The sequence below is a fragment of the Harpia harpyja genome, chromosome 5 (genome assembly GCF_026419915.1).
Source record: "Harpia harpyja isolate bHarHar1 chromosome 5, bHarHar1 primary haplotype, whole genome shotgun sequence".
NCBI lineage: Eukaryota > Metazoa > Chordata > Aves > Accipitriformes > Accipitridae > Harpia > Harpia harpyja.
This window is the reverse complement of record NC_068944.1, coordinates 1,183,388-1,203,401: the sequence shown is the minus strand read 5'-3', so window position 1 is coordinate 1,203,401 and position 20,014 is coordinate 1,183,388. Positions and strand designations below refer to the sequence as shown.

General features: G+C 43.3%; 1 protein-coding gene across 2 annotated transcripts in view; it reads left to right on the top strand.

The window, feature by feature from the left end:
• Positions 1-20,014, top strand: part of GRB10 (growth factor receptor bound protein 10) — a 149,432-nt gene that overhangs the window by 17,138 nt on the left and 112,280 nt on the right. The window lies entirely within an intron of this gene.

Genomic DNA, 20,014 nt, shown 5'->3' with positions numbered 1-20,014 from the left:
TTAATCTAATTTTTATTGATTCAATCTAATTTTTTTTCCTCTCCTCTGTCCTATCATGACTAGTATTAGGGCTTTTTTTGTTTTGTTTTGGCCTTGTTACCTGTAGCTTTCTTGAGAAAGTGATGAGTGGACTGACCTTTCCCTTAATGATTATTTTATCGCTGTGGAATTATAGAATGAGTTTTTGATATTTTTGATGTCTCTTGCTTCACCTTCACTTATTCTGGTACTGCAATAATTGTCTTCGGGCAATTGCTCTTTTAGTGGAGTGCAGATGAATGGACTTTGCTTGACCTCTTTAGCTAGTGAGGGAGAACAACTAACTGTTGCTTGCTTTTGGTCATGTATGGGCAACAGCAAAACTTAAAACATCTTGGGTCTGAGGATTAACTGGAAGCCAATTAAAAACTGGAGATGAGAGAGAACGAACAGTCAGTGGCAGAAAGCTCTTCAAATACAAAGGCAAGTTCTTTCATCCAGAATCAACCCATTGAAACAGTTAATGGGCAAATGCCAAAAAGCCGAATCTTCACCTCAGCTGGTTTTGTCACATTTGGGTTTGAGAACATCATGTAGTTGGTGCCCCTGATCAGCTCTGCCATAATTCAGAAGCCATGTGAGGTTTTATATATGGTGCTTCTGCTGCTCTCCGAGACTAAAATAGTTTAAAATAGAAAGTACTGAAATATACCAATGAACCCAAAATGGCTAGATAATCATATGATAAACTAGAGGCTTGGTCCTGTGTCACCACCAGATCTAGAAGTGTGTTGGATAAGGGGATGTTTACAGAGCGGAGACAGTGAACAATGCTAATACTGTTCACAAAATAAGAACCCCTCTGAAAAGGAACGTACAGTTTCGAGAACAGATGGTCTAGTGGTAATAGACACTAACAAATTTCTGTTGGCTGGCAGCCGACTTTCAGGTTAGGATCTTGTCTTGAAAGCTCTCTCGTAGAGTTGACTTCCTTTCTGCAAAGTACTTGGTAAAAGGGCAGAGTAAATTCCTCACGGGGAACTTGTTCTTCCCGGTCTAACAAAGACGAGCTTGTGGTGAAAGCACAAGGTAAGAGGCAGTAAGCTCGGGGAGGCAGGTAGGCTTTGTTGGAGCAGCCTGTGGCTACTTCAGATTTTGTTCTGCTCTCTGTGCTCCAGAATTAGCATGCTGCAGGACGGTTGTCACCCCTTTGATGGAAGGTGGGAAGACTGACTTGGAAAGATGCACAAGTCTTGCTTTGATCATCTCATTTCTTCCGCAGAAGCAGCATATTGTTTGTGAGACAGAGCTTACATAATCCTCCTTCTGTGTGTGTGTATAAACATATTTAACACAGGCCTTTTGTTTCTTGACTGGTTTAAATTTATCCATAGTGTATGTGCAGTGTGGAAGGGGACGGAAGAGGGATGAGTTACAGCATTTTGGATTTCTCCTCTCCTCCAGTTCCCCAGACCTTGTATGGACTCATAACAAGCAAAACAGAGGTGAAATAACCCCATTCTTCTCCTCTATCCATGCCCTACCTTGCTAAGAGCAAACTGACTCTTCTTTAACTAACCAGTGGTATCGCAACCCTTGCTCTTTCCTTCCTGGGTTGATTCTCTTGTTGCACAGTAGCTGGTAGACAGGCTTTAAATGCAGAATTAGCATATAAGCCTGTGCCACTTTTGGCTGGCTGTTAGTGTTTAAAGTCTTTAAAGTCACCCACTAAAGACAATGCAGAAGAACAAAAGTCGGCCTGGATATGTGGCGTGTGTGTTCTTGTTTAATATCGGAATTCCTGGTATGGCCAGGGACGCATGCCAGCTTTGGCAGTACAGGGCACAGTTCAGATACTTAAGTACTATACTAAAAATAACGGGACTATTTTAGACTGGGACCCAATTAGGGAGAGAATAACTTGCTGCTCTGCAATCAGTAATCTGAAGTAGCAGGCAGGCTGCAATGTGCAAGTAGACTCGGCTGTTTTGCTTGCAGAGTTGCCAGTTTTGGTGCTGCTTCCTCGCTGTGTTCCTTAGATGCTTTTTCAGAGGTTAAAAAAAAAAAAAAAAAATCCTCCTCTTGAGGCAGACTTCGTGTGCTTTAGTTCAGATTTTGATATTGAGGTGTTTAATAGCATTACAGCTCCTAATCCTCCAGCAGTGGCTTGGGAAATTCCTAGAAGGCAGGGAGCGGGAGGCAAGGAGCCGTGCGGTGCCCTCTCCGTCGCAGTCAGCAAGCTTTGTCCTGCCCTGCGGAAGGGCAGCAAGGGTGAATCTGGGCAGCCGAGAAGCAGAGGGGCTGGTTTGAAGGCAATCACTTTGCCCCTGGTTTGCCGACTGGGGTTGGAGGAGAAGGGAGTATGGCTCCCGAAATGTGCTGCTGCTGCTTGCTTTCCTACGTCAAGAAGCACAGTGAAAATAACTTGCACGTTTAAGCGCCTGAAACAAAGCATTACTTCACACTTCAGTAGTTTCTCTCTGACGGTTTTATTTTTGGTGATGCTGCTTGCTCCCACTTTCTATTAGGTCGCCCCAATTTCAGTGAAGCGGGTTAGGGGAATCTGAATTTCTCCATGCGCAGGGCATGTGGGGCAATGGGGAAGGAGCAAGCAGGCTCCAGCATCCAAATCCTCTGGTCTTGGAGGACGTTTAAGTGGTTGGCTGCATTTGGTCCCAGTTCTCTGCTGCCCATCTCAGTGGGGCTGTGGGTGAGGGAACGCTTTATGGAGCCTTGAGCAAATGCTGCTTTGGATAGGCTTGTGCTGATGCTTGACATGAAAGCTAAATGCACCTAAAACTTCTATTTTTGTAGACGTCTTTCTAGCACGCTATTTTGAGAACATGAAAAAGCCAGAATCTTTTTGGTATTGTGACTCTCGTGCTATTTTGAAAGTAACTTTGCGTTTTATTCAAAAAAGAAGCTAAGAGATGTTCAAGGCCTTGTTCAGCTGTGGTCTCTTAACAGCTTTCAGTATGGTGTTGGGCTTATGTCGTGATTTCGAGAGGACTTCATCAGATTTGTGCAGGAAGCTTCATGTTCTTTAAAATGTTAGATTTCGATTTGCTCTTGTCCTGGCCTGAAATGCGAAGGAGGAGACTTCCTAGATGCCTATTAGGAAAACGGCTCCTTTCGTATTCAGTGCTGAAAGGTATTGCATCCTGGATGTAGTAAATTCCCATGGAAATAGTGGGAGAGGCACCCTGGCGAAGCGCTTCATGTTTTGTGTTGTAGAAAGCCAGCATTTAGGCATGTGCTTGTCAACTCGCAAGCTACATGTATTCTACCTTCTGCATACTGCAGCAGCCTGCGGGACTTGCTGTTAAAAGTAAATGTTACATGGAGGATGCCTAGCAACTGTAGTTTTTAGGTCTGTGCCAAATTGTTAAAGGTGCAAATCTGTTAAATTGATGCAGTGTTTTCTGGAGCGTGGCTGTGCTGAGATTGTGCTTCTGGTCCTCTGTGATGTGGCTGTCCCTCCAGCTCTCCTTCACCATCCCCGTTAGGTTAACGTCTAGCGCCCACAATTGAAAGCCAGGAATATTAATTTTAAAAAATATATTATGTTAATTTTAATTGTGAACTTAGTTCATAGGAGAGGGCTGTTAATGAGCCTAGCTGAGGGGCAAGTAGTCTCCTGTCTCTGGTGGGGGACGTTACCTGGAGCAGAGGGACCTGGGGCCAGCAACTGGGAATAGCGATGTCTTGAATGCAGTGCTCGTGGCTTAGAAACCCGCCTGCTGCCCCTGCCTGTGTGTGGGGTCTGCTGGATGACCTCCAAATCCTTTTCGGCTGTCTCGGTTTCTCTGTTTGAAAGTGGAGTTGGTACGGGACTCCTTCGGGGAAGAAGGGCAATAATCTGCCTAAGAGTGAGCGTGGTTTTGGCTGTTCCTCTCTCAGTGTAGCTGTAATGAATCGGACCGCAGGTTGACCAAGAATAGTTTTACGTGTCTCTGGGCCGTCGGTAGCAGTTGCTTAGGTAGAAAGCCTGCAAGGAGTTTCTCCTCTCCTTGCTTTTAGAAGGGCTTTTAGGCCCTTCTGCTTCATGGTGAGCTGTGCTGCAGTTCTCTGGAGTGTGCATCTCCATTACTATAGTCGCTATCCCTTGATAAGCTTTCTCCAGTGCTTCGCCTAAATTATTATTTTGACACATTGATAGGTCCAGTTACCCCATGGAAATGATTTTCATGTTACCTACCCACTTCAGATCTCTTACCTACCCCTTTCTTTTGAGAGGGAATGGTCACGCTCTGGGCACTTCATGCATGTGCTCCATAACGGACTAGATGTCTGTCGTCTTCTCCTTCACCTGTCTCTCTTCTCCACGCTGAATGATCCCGGTCTGTCTTGTTTCTGCTTTAGGAATCCATCTTCTCTACTCTCTCTCTCATTCTATCTTACCCTTTCAGTGTCATAACAGCCCACAGTTTTGAAAAAGCGCATGTGTCCTGGGTTTAATGAATTGTCATGATTCTGCTTTGCTTGCAGCAGTTCCTTAATTCTTAATACTGTATATCCTTGTGAGGTACCGTCTGCTTTCCCCTGTCGTCGTTCCCCCCCCTCCCCCCCCTTTCCTAAGATGATATTTTCAAACAAGACTTCAGACTCCTGACACTTACTTCAGCAGTACACACAGGCAGGGTCACTTTTCTTTTTGCACGTTGGCTTGAGTTTGTGGAAATTAAATCAGCGTTGCCCTTTTGCTTGCCCATTTGCTCGTGATCATGAGATCGTTCCACTGTGCTTTGCGTGAAGCTCCAGCTCTGACTGCACACGTCATACTGCCAGCAAGCTTTGTGTCATCTCCCTGTTTGTCCAGTTTCAGAGAGCTTATGGATTTGTTGAGAAGAATGGCCACCACAGTCATTCTTGAGACTCCTTGTATGGAAAAAATTCTCTGTGTTTTCCTACCCGTAATTCTTATCCTTCAGCTGAGTGTTAAGGGGGAACCACTCCTACAAACTACAGCAGCTCAGGTGCTTTTAAGAGTCCCTAGTTAGAGCTAATGTCCAGATGTGTCTTTGTCCATATAGTATCATAAACCTTGGGTAGGTGTGAATCATAACTTCTGCAAAAGCTGTACTGACTCTTCCTCATGCCATCTTATTTATTATTCATGTCTATGTTATCTGGTTTTAACTAGTTCTTTCAGTAAAGAAGTCACCCCCTGATTTTTCAGTTGCCTGGATTTACCTTGAACTCACTGCTGAAAACTGATGTAACTTACCATCTTTCATGCTATGTCCAAATCAATTTAGGTGTCACAGGGTATATACAGCAATTAATAGCTTGGCAGTTTGATGTTTTCCTTCAGAAATCTTGGCTGAATTCTTTCTGTTCTAGCAACTTATTACAGTCTTTTGATGCTCTTCTTAAAATGCCGTCTGTCAGCAGTTCTTTAGCATATATGCCTGGTGAACTTTTGGAGGTTGGCTTACTGATTTAATTTTTCTTACGAATGAACATAACATCTCTTAAGGAACTAAACCAAAAATGATCCTTATCTTTTCTTCCTGTCAAGAAACCTTGAAGATACTTGCAGCCGAGGTGAGTTTTGGGGTCGGGAGGGTGGCTAGGTGGGGGAAGACGTGATTTCCTGTATTTTGCAGTAGAACCGATAGCAGATGCCGTTCCACTCTGGTCTTTGGGTTCAGCCTTATGTCCAAGTTCACTCTGGGCATTTGTTTGAAGGTAACCATAAACATGAAACTGATCTTCGCTATCCTGCCTTCTGGGGCTTTCGCCTTAGGTTATAGGGAGTGCCTGTTGCAGCATCAGTACGTCCTGTGTTTCATTTCTAACTTCAGCGTCCCTCCTCTGTGTTGCCTGTTCTCAAGTTACTGGGACACCGAGTTAACATCTTGAAGTACGCTTGGCAGAACAAAGTCAGAGGAATGTACTTCTTGGTTAGAAAACTTAGTCTCCAAGTTCTGCAGCAAAAAGATGAATACAAAATTTCCACGCCTGAGCACGAAGTTTCAGGAAAAGCCTTCCACGAGCAAAGGAAAAGACCTGGGAAGCTCTCGTGTATCTTTTGCAGCGTTCCTAGCACGTAATGAAGTGCTGCTTTCTTGTCTGGTCTGAGAACTTGTTTATGAAACCTAATATTGCCCTGTGAAACTCAACACTTTGCTGCTTAATACTACAGCCTGAGCGATGCTCAATGAGGTGGACAAGGTGCTTTCTGTATCGGCTGTTTCAGGTGTCGTGAAGTCTAAATCCAGCGCTTCCTTAGCTGGCACCTGGAAGCTTCACCTGCTGCCAGGGAGGGGAAAGAAATCACGGTGTTGTGGCACAACCATGTAGCAGATGCATCCTCCAAAAAAATAAACAAAACAGCCGAGTCATTTGTTTGTTCTTTTTCTTCCATGCTGCTGGCCAATCCCAATACCCTTGTATTTCACACAGGAGGGAGAAGGCAGACAATACTGTCTTTTATTACTCGTACCCTGCAGGACACGATCTTCTTCACAAAATACGGGCGGCGTCTGTCTGTCTCCACTTCATGGGAAAGATTAACAGCAACTAAGGTCAACAATTAAGGTTGTGAAAACCTTCAAACGACTGCAACATCTGCTCTTATACTAGAATAAATAAAATAAAGCTGGAGCTCTAATTGCCAACAGAGTACGTGCTCATATCTGTTTTGTAATTGTGGGCTTGTGAAACCCATGCTGTTAACCAGTTCCTCGTCGACCAATACAAATGACCCGCAGTCGGTGCCCGTAGTGGTTTGGCCAAGAGCTCCGTGCTGAAAATGAGGCTGCAGGATGAGAAGTGGGAATTGTGCCTGAAATCTGGGGCGGTGTGAACCTTGCCGTGGCAGCGGTGGTCGGGTGGCTCCCGCGGCAGCCGTGGGACGTAGCTGGTGCCTCACCTCGGCCACGGCGTTTGACCCCCTGAACTTCCCAGTCCATTTCAGTGTCACATAAAACCGGTTTTCCTAAACTGCTGTTGACTGTAACTGGTTTTACTCTTGCTTTGAGACAGAATAGGGTTGTTGAGGGGTAATTTACAGTGTCTCAACTGACTTGTTTTTTTTTTCCATAAGCTCCTTACATTTAATGGCAAGAGAACACCTCAGTGTGTTCTGAGCTGGACATTTCTAGAGGTGGGCATTGAGGCAGCACTGGCAATAACTGACTTCTTATAAAGCCTTTTGCTAATATATCAGGAAAAATTTACAAATTAAAGAGAATGTCCTGAACTTCACTTTAGGAGTATTCATTCAGATAAAGCCATTTTGGTATAAAGAAGTATTCTCCTATGAATGGAATAGAATATTTCAGTTGGAAGGGACCTACAGTGACCATCTAGTCCAACTGCCTGACCGCTTCAGGGCTGACCAAATGGTTAAGGGCATTGTCCAAATGCCTCTTAAACACTGACAGACTTGGGGCATCGACCACCTCTCTAGGAAGCCTGTTCCAGCATTTGACCACGTTCTTGGTAAAGGAAATGTTTCCGAATATCTAGTCTGAACCTCCCCTCACACAGCTTTGAACCATTGCCACACATCCTGTCACTGGATACTAGGGAGGAAGAAGTTTTCCAGTAAGTAGGAATCGCATATTAACTTAATTTTGTCTGACTATACAGGGCAATTTCTTAACTTTGCTGATCATTTGATCTGCAGACGTGTTGTACCTTCCTTCCAGAGAATGAAAACCTCAGTGCTGCTCAAGTGCTGGGAGCTGGAGCCTAGTCTTTCTTGGTTTTTTGGCCTCTTTTTTGGTCTTTCATGGGAATGGTTTGTGTTCTGACTTGGTGAAAAAGTGGAGTGATTCTGCTCCTTCTGGGGCTTTTTTCTGTGCTTAAAAACTTCTCATGGGGCATTAAACCTTAAAAAGCTTAACCTGCTAGACAGAGATCTGTATCAAAAGACTGTTAGGGATCTATCATCAAAGTCTGGTAGAAGACAGCCGTGCTTTTCTATCCCTCAGACCATGGGAGAAATTCAGGTGTGTTGTTCCTTGGTTTGCTCAATTTTTCTCCTTCCCCATCTATTAGTAGTGGTTTTCTACTACCCCGCGCTTCTTTACTCTAGCTGCAAGATCTATTCTGGCCAGTGCTGCTACTTGCTGTCATGGGAAAAATTATATCCACGTTATATACCTGCCGCTTGCTTCACTGTTCTGAGTAGTCCCACCGAGACTGACCAGAGTGCTGTATTGGGCAACGTGGTGTTGCACTTCAGCAGGAGCGGAGTATGAGGGTATGCCTGTAGTTCAGGAGACAACACTGGGGAGGTTTACAACTGGGAGCTTCTCTGGGAACCACGGCTATCTTCATCTGCCATGGAGAGAAGAACGCTTCTTCCCTATGGAGCAGCCTCTTGAACCAGGCTCTTAAGAGGCATCCAGCTTCAATGAACTTCTGCTTCTGTCTTGTGTGTTGGAGGGAAGCTTTTTGGGTTTGTATAATGAAGAGGTTCTCGTTTAGTTAAACGAGTCCTCATGAAAATTGCGCTGCTTATTTTAGGCTATTGACTTATATGAGTTATTGGACTAGAAAAGATGCGTAGGCAAAGATGTTGCAGAAAACAAATGGGATAGTTTCCAAGCCATAGTGTAATTTACCTAAGACCAACAATGCCATAAAGAGGAGAGAGTATCAGACATTGGTGGCAAATTCTGTGGTACTGCTGCCCATTTGAAGAGGGGGGGAGTATTGGAGATCTGTAAGCATCAGAGCCTTAGGTGGAGGAAATACTCACCCTCTTCCAGTGACAGAAGGTAGCATGAAAGCCCGTGGTAAGTATTTGTGTAAAGCAGGCAGTTGCGTAAAGCCATCTCTTCGTGCAGAACTGGATTTTAATAAAATAGTACTGCTAATTAGTGAGGCTGAAACGAAAATCGAGAGTTTTCTGATGCATCTGTCAAACTGATTGTATTAACGATGAGTGAATGCTTTTATAGATCAAAATACAAAGGAACAAAAAGGAAACTTCTGAATTTTGATTTCATCATTAACAGTAGCAATTGGAAATATCCAATTTCTGATACTCAGAGAGGCTTTTGCAAGAGAGCTTATCTACTGCTTTTTTGATAAATCTTTTGTTTTATTACACTGCAGTGTATTTTGGGAGGGGGAGAACTTTTTGGAAGAGCAAAGCGCGAGCAAAAAATCTCTGCTTCAAACAGCAAAGGAAATTCAGGGAAGAGAACTAAGCCAGATTTTTTTATTATTTTCATTTTTTGTGAGGTGGAGCATTCACAGTGCTGAGTTCTGCCATGTCGGCTGAAGGAGTTCTTTTTTGCATTCTGTACCGCTGCTAAAGAAGCGCTTCATCTGCTTATTGAGTTCACATACACATATGTAAGTGCGTGCATATGACATGTATACGTACACACACGGAGAGTGAAAGTAAACCCTAAAAGTTGCTGGGAGAAGCCGAAGCTTTGTCAGGATTTGCTTCTGCATTACAGAGGTTAAAAGCCTGGGGATATTGTGGGACTGGTCCGGCATGATCGTCGGTCTTGTCCAGAGGTGCTGAGAGTCTGAAGTTACGGTGCTGTGTAACTTCACAGTTGCACTAACTTCACTCTAACACAGAAGTTACGGGGAGGGATCCCTCCGGCTGGTTTTGTGCCTCTGGATCACGGATGTCTAGGTCTGAGCCGGTTTTCTAAATTCCCGTTGTGGTCAGCGGAGAGAACCGGGTGCTTCGCCGGGTCGCGTAGGTTGGAAGGGGCCCCCCGAGGGCGCCCGGTCCCAAGGCTGGCGTTCTCTGACCTCCTCGAGAGAGCCGCCGCGGAGCGAGACGAGCTGCGCCCGAGGACCGCCGCCGCTTCTCCTCGCTCCGCTGGCTGCTGTGACGGTGCCGGGGCGCGCGTTCCCCTGTACGCGGGCTGCCGCACGCGGTACTTTGCTTAACTTCCTTCGCGCCCTGTGACGGAGCGGTGCTCGGCTCCGAACGTAGCCTGGGTGCCCATTGGTTTCCGCGGGCAGCGTACCGCCGGCCCGCAGAACGGCGGTGGGCGCGGGGACGCGCGTGAGCTGTCCTCTCCATCCTTCCTGCTGCTGCCAGCGCCAGCTGGGCGACCTCGGGGGTGGGAGAGGGCAGGTGGGACCCGCGTGTGGGTTCCAGGCCTGGAGTACGGGTGTTTTCTGGGTTAAAGTACACCACTAGATAGGGAGGGCACCTTGGGAACATCTGGAGCCTGCACCCTTTGAGAAGAAACGTTCCCCTTCAGCGGCTCTGTAGTCTGAAGGTTAACTAGGGATGTTTTTCCTTTAACGCATACCTGGTTAACCTTCAGTGCTGGCGACGTTCACCGTTTCGTGCCTCTGTTAAATAGTCTTGCAAGGCCTGAAACAACACATTTCCTTCGTGGCATCCTGAAAGAACAGGGAAGTAGCTCTTAATGTAGGTGGCTTGGCAAAATATTCTAGTCAAGTCAAGTATTTGGCCTGCTACCCAGCCTTCGATATGTAATCTTTGGGTGCTGCCAAAATACCATTCTAATTAAGTTGACATAGTCTATGAAGCCTGGGTGGTATTACTTCAGTTTTCTTTCCTGTGCTTTTCAACATGTGTTTTGAAAGGGTCGATGGAAGCTGTGACACTTGCAGACTCACCAGAGTCTTCATTAAGCTGGGATTTTGGTCACCTTGTGACCTTCAGGATCAAAGGAAGGAATATTCTCTTTATTCCTCTCTCTGCAGGTGCAAGTTAATAGCAGTAAATAAATGTACACTAATGCACGTGGAACATGTGATCAGTTGGCCAGACTTCATCTTTCCGTTGAACATTAACTCATTAACCCTTCTACAAGGTATTAACCTATTCTGTAAGTTTATTTTCTGTTTTGTTTACACTGAGTCGGAAAAGCTATGCCCTGTTTGTCCCAGGGTGGTATATTTGTAATACTTGCTTTTGAGTTGTCAGCTTGAAACTGTTTTTCAAGGGCTGAAAAGCAAAAGGGGATAAGAAAGACTTCTGCATTTTCTGTCTCTCTCTCTCTCTCTCATTTATTTTGGTTTTTTTTTTTTTTTTTTTTTTTGTAAAATTCCCAGCCTCAGAATTCAAGAATAGAGCACCAGTAACATTCTAGTTGTGTCCTGGAAGTCAGTCAGGCGCTGCTGCAGCACTGATTGCCTGCTGCTAACTGTAAGCCACCCCGTGGATTTGGAGCTTGTGTGTTGCATAATACCAGCAAATGCATCCGAGATTACAAAATGGTCTCTCTGCTCTAAGAAGAGGTTGTTGTGATTTGTTAGTAAGGCAGTGTTAAAATATACAAGGTATCTATGATATCAGTATCTTAAAGCTGCAAGTAGTCTTCTGCAATTGAGTGTGCTCTGGCACTGCTGGTGCTTCGTTGCATACGAGTGAATGAGTGCAGCCTCCAAACTGCCTACTCCAGGCTGGACTGGCACAATTTTTATGTGCCAGTCACTCAAGGGTGTATGTATTGCTTTAGGTTTCTTTAGGTTATCCTTTGCACTTGTTGTGCTTCTTTATTGTATCCCTCTTGAATAGATGAGATTTTCTGTTTGTCTCCAGAGCCACGTAGTATTTGTTGGACTTGCCTCCTTGCACTCTTTGCAGCTAAAGCAGAGTTGGCTGTCATCTGCTTCCTTGGGGTTGATGTAGGCCAGGGCTCGCTTACATGGTTGAGTTACTCATGGCTTTAACGAGTTATCGCTTACCAGCTATACTGTGGTAACTCCCACCGTGCTGTGCATGAGAGGTAAAACGGGTTTGCTTGTTTATTTTTACGACTTACTACTGTTACTTCCTTGCTCCTTTGCTGCATTTCAGCTGATTTTTGGTGTCTTTATCGTAATTGTTTGAACAGTTGAATTCTTTAGAATAAACTGTATTTGGGAATATGTCACGGCAAAATTCTTTGGAGGGTGAATTAACATACTGTTGATACTGGGGAATGCGTCTCTGCTCACAGCATGTAATTTTTTCAGAGGCTAAGCAGAAAGGCTTTCTTTTCAGTGTTCTAACTGTGCGAACAAGAGGTATATTGAGACTAACCTGTGCGCTTAAGTGTACCTCTTATGGTATCTCAAAAAGATACCATCTTAGTAAGTAGCCTGCTGTTTGAATTGAAATGTCTAAACTTGCCTTCCACCTTCAACCGTTTATATGGTATTAGACAATGTAAATAAACAGTGCTTGTTCACTAACATAAATTATAGATAACTGTAAAAGCCTCTGTCAATTGATGTGCTTTAAAAACGTGAACCTTGCTGTCTAAATAAAAGCTTTTAATAATCCTAGTTAATAACTCTTCAAAAACAATCTTGTACCAAGAGAACAGCAAGTGACACGTACACTTTGTTAACTATCAGTATTAAACCTTGTAAATCATCAAAATGAAAAACCTGTCTAACGTCCTTGCTCCGCAATGATGTTTTTTTTAAATCCAAGAAAAATATTTTAACTCACCTGAAAACTTTGGATGCCAGGAGAGACCTAAGGAGGGATGTGGATGGTATTGATAGATACCTGCCTATAGCTTTCTGTGCACGAGCGTGGGTTTTAGTTTTGAGGTCAGTATTATGGTCAGCACTCTGTAGCCAGTACTGTGTTACAAAAACTAGCAGGTTCAGTTAGAAGCTTTACTGAGCCCCCTGCATAAATCTTAGAGAAGGAAACTTCCTTGTAAAAAGCATCCAAGCAAAGAAAAACAGGCTGTGAATAACTGTATTGGTTGATGAATGGATCATTTGGATGAAACAGACTTAAAATGCTTGAGAAACTGATCAGTAGGTCATGCGATAAAAGATTGCCTTTTGTTCTTTGTTTCTTTTTTTTAATATATCTTTGTCTCTTGCATCAGTCAGAAGGGGAGGAAAGGCTTCTGCATGCTCTGGAAGATTCTCCTCCAAAATGGAGTGTTGCAGAAGAAACAAGGGAACAGAAGTTGGGGACAGGGTATAGGTGCTGTAGATAGCTACTCTGTGTGTTTGAGAGTACCTCTGTCACTCCTCTGTGTGTGTGTGTGTGTATGTTTCAACTGTTTGCTCTTCTAACTCTTGTTGTTAGGAGGCTGTAAAAGTTACAGCTGTGGGGAGCATCCTACCATCTTGTCACCTTAGTAAAAGGAAGTTGAGTGAGCCGGGTAAATCTTTCCAGGGTAATGCTTAGGGATAGGCATATAGATTAAGCTGTGGTTTCAACCAGAATCTGTAACAATCTGGCTTCCTTCAACAAAAATGCATTGTACAAAGGCTGATGAACTTGCTCTATTTGTATAGGGGTTGGGTAGAAAAATGTCTCGTGTGTAGTTTAGTCTCTGGGTTGGGGGTCTAGAGCCACTGGCTTTCAAATTCCACCCCTGTGCAGTGCGAAGGACCATTCACAGCAGTGGCAGGTTGAAAGCATAAAGGCTTATTAGTGTTGGATGCAAAAAGCAATGTTTTGGTAAGTGTGCAACAAAAGCGGACTTTAGCTGAGTCGGTACCACAAGGGGAAAGTAAGTGCCTTCTAGAAAATGCGACTTTACATTTTGTTTGGAGACTTAACCAAATGTTTACCTTCTGTGAGGTGCCTGGAAAGCAGTAATTCTCAGGGACATGCAGTAGGAAAGGCTTGCCAGCTCCTAATGGAGTAAACAAAGAAAATGAAAGCTCACAGATTGCCTTGGCCAATGTAGTAGTTTTCTGCCACCGGGAAGGGGTGATCCTGTTCCCTTCCCCTCTTGCTCATGCTCTCCTGCCATTCACATTGTGCCAGCTGAGCTGGTTGTCAGATGTGAGTTTATTGCACTTGCTTCCTTAGCAGAAAACTAACCCAGCAAAACAAATGAGTTAATTAACACAAGTTGAACTTATTAAGGATCATACATGGCACAAAAGGGGGAGAAGGAGGGAGTGCCATGAAGTTTCTGGGAGGAAGTGGAGGAAGAAAGCAGAGCAAGGGCTGGTGAAGAGTGGGATGTCTGTCCTGTTCTTGGCAGTAACAAGCTATTAAATCATCTTAGCTGTTGTATAACTTCACTCTAAGTCTTCAGGTTGGATAAAAAAAGCCTAAAATAACAGAAGGAAATAATTATTTAGACTGCTTCCCAAAACTACAAAACTTTGGATTCTGTGTTATGAGAAATGTGACTAGATGGGGGGGGGCAAGAAAATGACAACACAGAGGATAGAGGCAGTATTTTTTCGGTTCTCTGGAAGTGAACAATGTAGTGAGGAAGTATATATACAAAATTAGAGACCATTAGTCACAGCATTTTCAGCTGCAGTTGTCCTTGGGCTGCCTCACTATGTACCTCTTGTCCCGTCATGTCATGCACCTATGGACCTGCCCTACTTCTGCACATGGCTTGCTGATGGGATTGTCTGCTGTGTACTACATAGGTCTTTATTTCAGTTTCTGTCTAATTAACATTTGTTTAGACTTGGGTACAGTCTGTTAAGTTGTCAATGTTCCTGCTTCAAAGCTATGGATTTAGCTATTAAGAGGTAGAAGAGGATTTTCAGTGATCAAGGGAGATAGTGAAACTGCAGAGTTTCATAAATATTTCCAAAGTTCATTATATGTTTGTTTTTTAAACTGGAATACTTCCTTCAGGGACAAGGGGAAAAATCCTTACTTAAATGGGCTAGGCGCAAAGTAACTATTTTTCTCCCAGAACTTTATCCTTGCTGTCAGCGAGGCTGCCCTGTCAGGAGGTGAATATGAATTCACAGGCTACGAGTCCTGAGGAGCCTTTTCAGAATTTTAGGCAGCTTCAGGAAACCAAAAAATGCTGAACTGCATATATTTAATTTTATTTGGCAAGACTTGAAGTGGGATGGCATCAGCTCTTCTGTGCTTCTTCTGAAGTATGTATCTGTTTTGGCTTTCAAAAGCCTGAATTGCTGTTGCCAAGATTCTTCACTTTCTGGCAAAATTACAATGGCAAATGGCTTCCTTTACAAGGTGTAATATTTAGACTAACAGCTTTGCAATTAAGAATGGCAGAGAATTATATTCCCTTTTTTTATAAGACCAGATTTTTTAGTATGGAATCGTGGGAGTGTTTGGACGTAACTGAAGTGCTTTTGATTGATGATTTATATTTTGAACAGTGCTTTTCATTTTAGTGCGCAACACTCACTTGAAATTTTAACTAGAACAATGCTTTGTTTTCAAAGATGTTCAAAGTATTACTGTAGTTAGGCAGTTGCTCTGTATCATAGACTTGCAAATGCCTTTTGGGTATGTATGTGTAACAAAATGTGTGTGCACATACCAACTTGTGCAGGGGAAGTGGGAAGAAATTGGGAAATCTGCAAGTATTCTTAAATAGTACCTGCTGCTAATCTCAGTAGGCCATCAGGATGTCAACTATCGTGTCATTGAGTCTTCTGCGGTTGGAGAGTGATGGTGTTCTGGAGTGTTTGGGGAGGTGTTCTGGAGGCAAAAGAACTTGTTTGAAGGGAAGTCGCCCAAGTATTAGTTTTCAGCATGGGAAAACTGGAGACTTTGGGTGTGGGGAGGGATGTTCAGAGCTGGGGAGAGAAGCAAGCGTGTCTGGAGCAAGTCAAATGGGGAAGTGGACAATAAAAGGTTTGAGATGATGAATCCAGTCCTCCGAGTGCCTAACAGAGCAATGCTGTGTTGTTCCTTGTGCAGGAAGCTCCCAGTATTGGTTTGAAGTCAGAGTGTTTTGGCTGTATTTGTTTGGCAGCCTGCACTAATGAACCTTTGAGTCCTGCTGACCAAATGATCACCTTGGGGGTGGAGGGCATTCTCAGTCCTGACACCTGACACAGTCTCTACCTGAAACCACCACCAAAAGAGGGGAAACTGCCTTAGAAATCCTTATACGTACTGATTGCTAAAGCTGTGATGGAGTCTGGTGGCAAACACGTGTGCTGCTAAGGGTGCTTTAGGATCTAGTCTCCTTGGTCTGGCCAGCTAGGCGATCTGGTGGCACTTTCTTTCCAGCCCACGTGGTCAGGCTTCCTTCTTGCGAGAAGTTGTGTGGATCTTGGCCTTGCATAGAAAAGCACATCTGGGTCCTGTGGTTTAAATGCAGCTGGGGACACTGCTAGCTGTCAGGTCTCGCAACTACAGAAAATTCACTGGCATGCCTCATGCTGCTTGTATCCAAGTCTTATTTCCATTGTAACTATGGCAATCGGAGTAGACTAGTAAGAAAGTGTAAATGTATGTGTCCTCATGCCCTGTGTTGGTGTAGAGGGTTGCTAGATGCATCCATTTAACTACCTTATCTTGAAGCCATGCTTCAGTGAGAGATACATATATATATACACACACACACATACGTGCACACACATATATATATGTCTGCAGAAAAAAACCAAAGCCACTTTCCTAGATGCTATGAAGTAGTGGGGAGCCTGGAGTCAGGTGGGTGGGCAGCTGAGATCTTGCAGGTGGCTCTTTGTGTGGACCGACAAGACAGGGTCTTTTTTCCCTGGCTCTTCAAGGTGTTAAATTGTAAGTCCAGTAGAGTTGACCCAGAGAGTCCTGAAGGTGACTTAGGGGAGAATATTGTATGAACTTAGTTGGTTTAAGACTGTGTTCTAATTTCTTCTAAAAATCCAGGTTTGGTCTGCTATGCCTCATGCAATAGTGTGGGGAGAAATGAAGTGGTGACACTGAACGTCTGAGAGAATAAAAGATATGTAAAAGAGAGGAAAAGATTTTTAACCTGTATGTTAAACCTGAAGTCTTGGGGAAAGGTCTTTAGGTAGGTCAAGATTTAAGGCTATATTGAAGCTTTTTCCCCCTCTTTCATCCATAGTAGTTCAGTTACAGAAAGCAGAACATTACAGAAGAAAAATGATGAAATGCCCACGACTGGAAAGGGAACAGTATTCAACAAATTTGTTAAGTTACCTTTCATAAAAGAGCATAACTCCAGTTTTCAATAGCTCTGGAGCTTGTCTTGCAACTCTGCCAGGTTAAAATCTTTTCTTTTTTTTTTTTTTTCCTCCTCCTGTTCCTAACTAATCTGCAAGCGATTGCGTTTTAAAAATTATTTTTCTCTTGAATTTAAAGACTTTGACAGATGGCACATGTAGAACCTGGAAAACTTCCTGAATTGGCAGAGTGACCATACCCCTGCCATCTTCCTACTGCAGTATCTGTAGGTGCGTAGGCTGTGTGTGCTTCCAGAGTGCTGGGTGAGATACCAGAGATTCCTCTGCTGGGAATATGCAGAGAGCAAGTGATAAATCAAAAAGCATACCTGGCGACAGGTTTAATTTGCAGTTAATAGATAACTTAATCTGCTGCTTAGGTGGGTAATTTGATTGTGACTAGAAACAACTGATTTGGAGCAGCAGTAATCTCCAGGGTGCATACCTGCGACGTTTTCCATGTGGGATGAATATCAATCTTTGTTTAGATGATGCGAGTTGGTTTAACACTTTTGAGAGATCGAGACGTCAAACCTGTGCCTCACAATAGACTATTCTTTAGGCTAGAGACTATCATACCGAAAACAAATCTTAAGACCTTTGAAACTTGGTTTATCGTGACTGTCCTCCTTTCAGGTACTCTGTCCAGGGAAGACCTCTTAAGCCAATAAAAGCACATGAAGACGCTTGGTTTTGAATGTGCACAGGCTGTCTGGCTCGATGCTGCGTGACAGTTGTTCTCGCCACTGAATGTCCTGAGTTTTGTAGCAGTGATTGACTACAGAGCTTGTTTTCTATTTACAATCCTTTGGAGCTTCCCTCCTCCACCTAAGGCGTTTCAGAAAAGGGCAGTAACTTGGCACTTAAATATCTCTTTGCGATTTGTGCTGTTTAACTTGCACGGAAAGAACATGTAAGTCTGTATGCAGTTACAGTCTCTGAAGAGAACTGACACACTAAAAATCATGTTTAAAGACAATAGCAAAGAAAAGCTGATTTATTTTTTCTTTTTAAATCCTAATTTTTTATCTGCTGAACATATGAATTGGTATAGACTTCTGTCCCTATAAAATTTATTACTTGTTGATGTGGTACAACAGGGCCTTCGATCTTAAAGGTGAGCAAAGGCTTTTTGTATTCCTGGGGTAGGACTACTTTGATAAACTGCTTTTAGACAGACAAAAGAGATGTGATCTTAAATCAGTGTTAATGTGTGACTGACCAGGAATGATATCATCTAGAGATTATTGCTTTCCTCTGTTTCTGCGGTGTTAACAAATGAATACTCAAGAATGTAGCAGTGAAGCAAATGGGTCTTGATAAATTATGCAGTCTTGACTCCAACTATTGTTCGAGGTAATTTATGATCTTCCATTGGCGTAGTGGGGCTGTGGCATAAACTGCAGCACGCCCTAGAGTAGACAAATTGGTCTGGTATTGTTTAGGAACATATTTAATCTATCTTGCTATAAGTGAATCGGTGCCTTTTGCTGAAACATCTAGAGAAAGACCAGTATTTTGATACTCAGTCCTAGATAACCTACAGATAAATTTAGAGTAGTCATGCCTTTTCCTGTTCTCTAAATACTGAAGTGATAATAAACATAAAACTGCTGCAATATAAGGCTGAATTCTTTTCCCTTATCCCTTTACCTAAATTTTTTTAATCTTGGTGGGTTTACAGGCTAATAATACAGTTCTCTTTGTTCTCAATGCGTTGTACCAACTTCAGAACATCTATTCCAGTGGCTTGCCTAATTTCACTTTAGGCGCACTTACAGAAGACTGTACTCCCCAAAGTGAAAAACTTTTTTTCTTTTTTTTAATACATCAGCCAAGATAAGAGGTTTCCATAAATCTGTGCTTAATTCTCCCAGAACAAACTGGGTGAATGAGGCAAATCTTGCCCTGAAAATGAAATCTTCAGATCTGTCTTAAAAATATGCTGCAAACTTTTAGGTGTAGAGTAGGAGTTAGATGGCTGTAGACAACTGCTTAGATGTTTAAAGACTAGCAACAGTACAAGTTGGGTATCATGCCTACGGTTAGATGTTTGAGGTGGTCTTCACCCCCTCCCCCCACAATGTGAATCCTGTAAGATTTTGGTTTTAAACTTAAGTAAATGCTATGGGAAAAAAGTATCTAGAATAAACAACTTGATTTATACATATTGGGTTAAATAGATTTTCAAACTTGCTGTTGCTAAAAACAGTTTCCTCCCAAGGTAACTGGCTATATGAATTGATCCCAGAAAGTTGCTACCTCAGGAAAACTACAGAAGCCCAGTAACTCCTTCCTGGAAGGAGGCTCCCAGGAGTTTGCATGCCTTTCTGATAGAGGAGGAGGCTACCATACCTCAGCCAAACTTATCCTGGAACTAGATAAAATAAAGCTTCCTCGATGAGTGCATGGTTTACATGGACCATAGGCTGCAACTCCTCCGGGAGCAGTTTTTCCAAGATGTCTTTTACCCTTGTCCATGACTTAACTGTCCCATAAATCTTGCTGGGAGCTTTGGTTTGGTGACAGTTCATGCCTGCTAGAGAGCTGTAAACTCAAGACTTTTGTTTTGAATACATAATTGATAATTAACAGTGAACAAGACAGGAGCTCGCTTGTGGTGGGAGTAAAAGGTCTGGCTCTGCTTTGCAGTCTGCTCGCTCTCCCCCAGGCACCCTTTTTTTTTTTTTCATCTGCTCAAAGGTGGCATCACTTGTCTTATACTGCAGGGATATCTCCAGCTGAACGCCACTGGTTGGGAGAAATGCTGGGACTAGCAAACAGTGCTTTATATATTTATATGCTTTTGTTTAGTTTTGTTTCCTTTGTTATGAAGCAGCAGGTAAAATCAGTTTCTTGACATTGGCTTAATACTGCCTTCTCTTTTATCGTTTTTAGTTCTTTGGCCATATGCACCTCTAAATTTGTTTGCAGTAGATTTCTTTTCAAGCTCTGTCTGGTCACGGAAGTGATGCTTAAAAGAAACACTCACCTTGCAAAGTTGCTGCTAATAATCACTTAGAAGAGGAAATGCAAGACTGGAATGCAGATTTGCATGGGACACCCTATTTGCTATATTGCGTGAGAACAAAGCCATGAGAGAAGGCAGGCGGGAAAGGGTAAAGGGAAGAAGTTGTTGTGTAACTAGGTGTTGAAGGCTAATGCTGCATAATGATCTCAATGATCTTATGGGTCT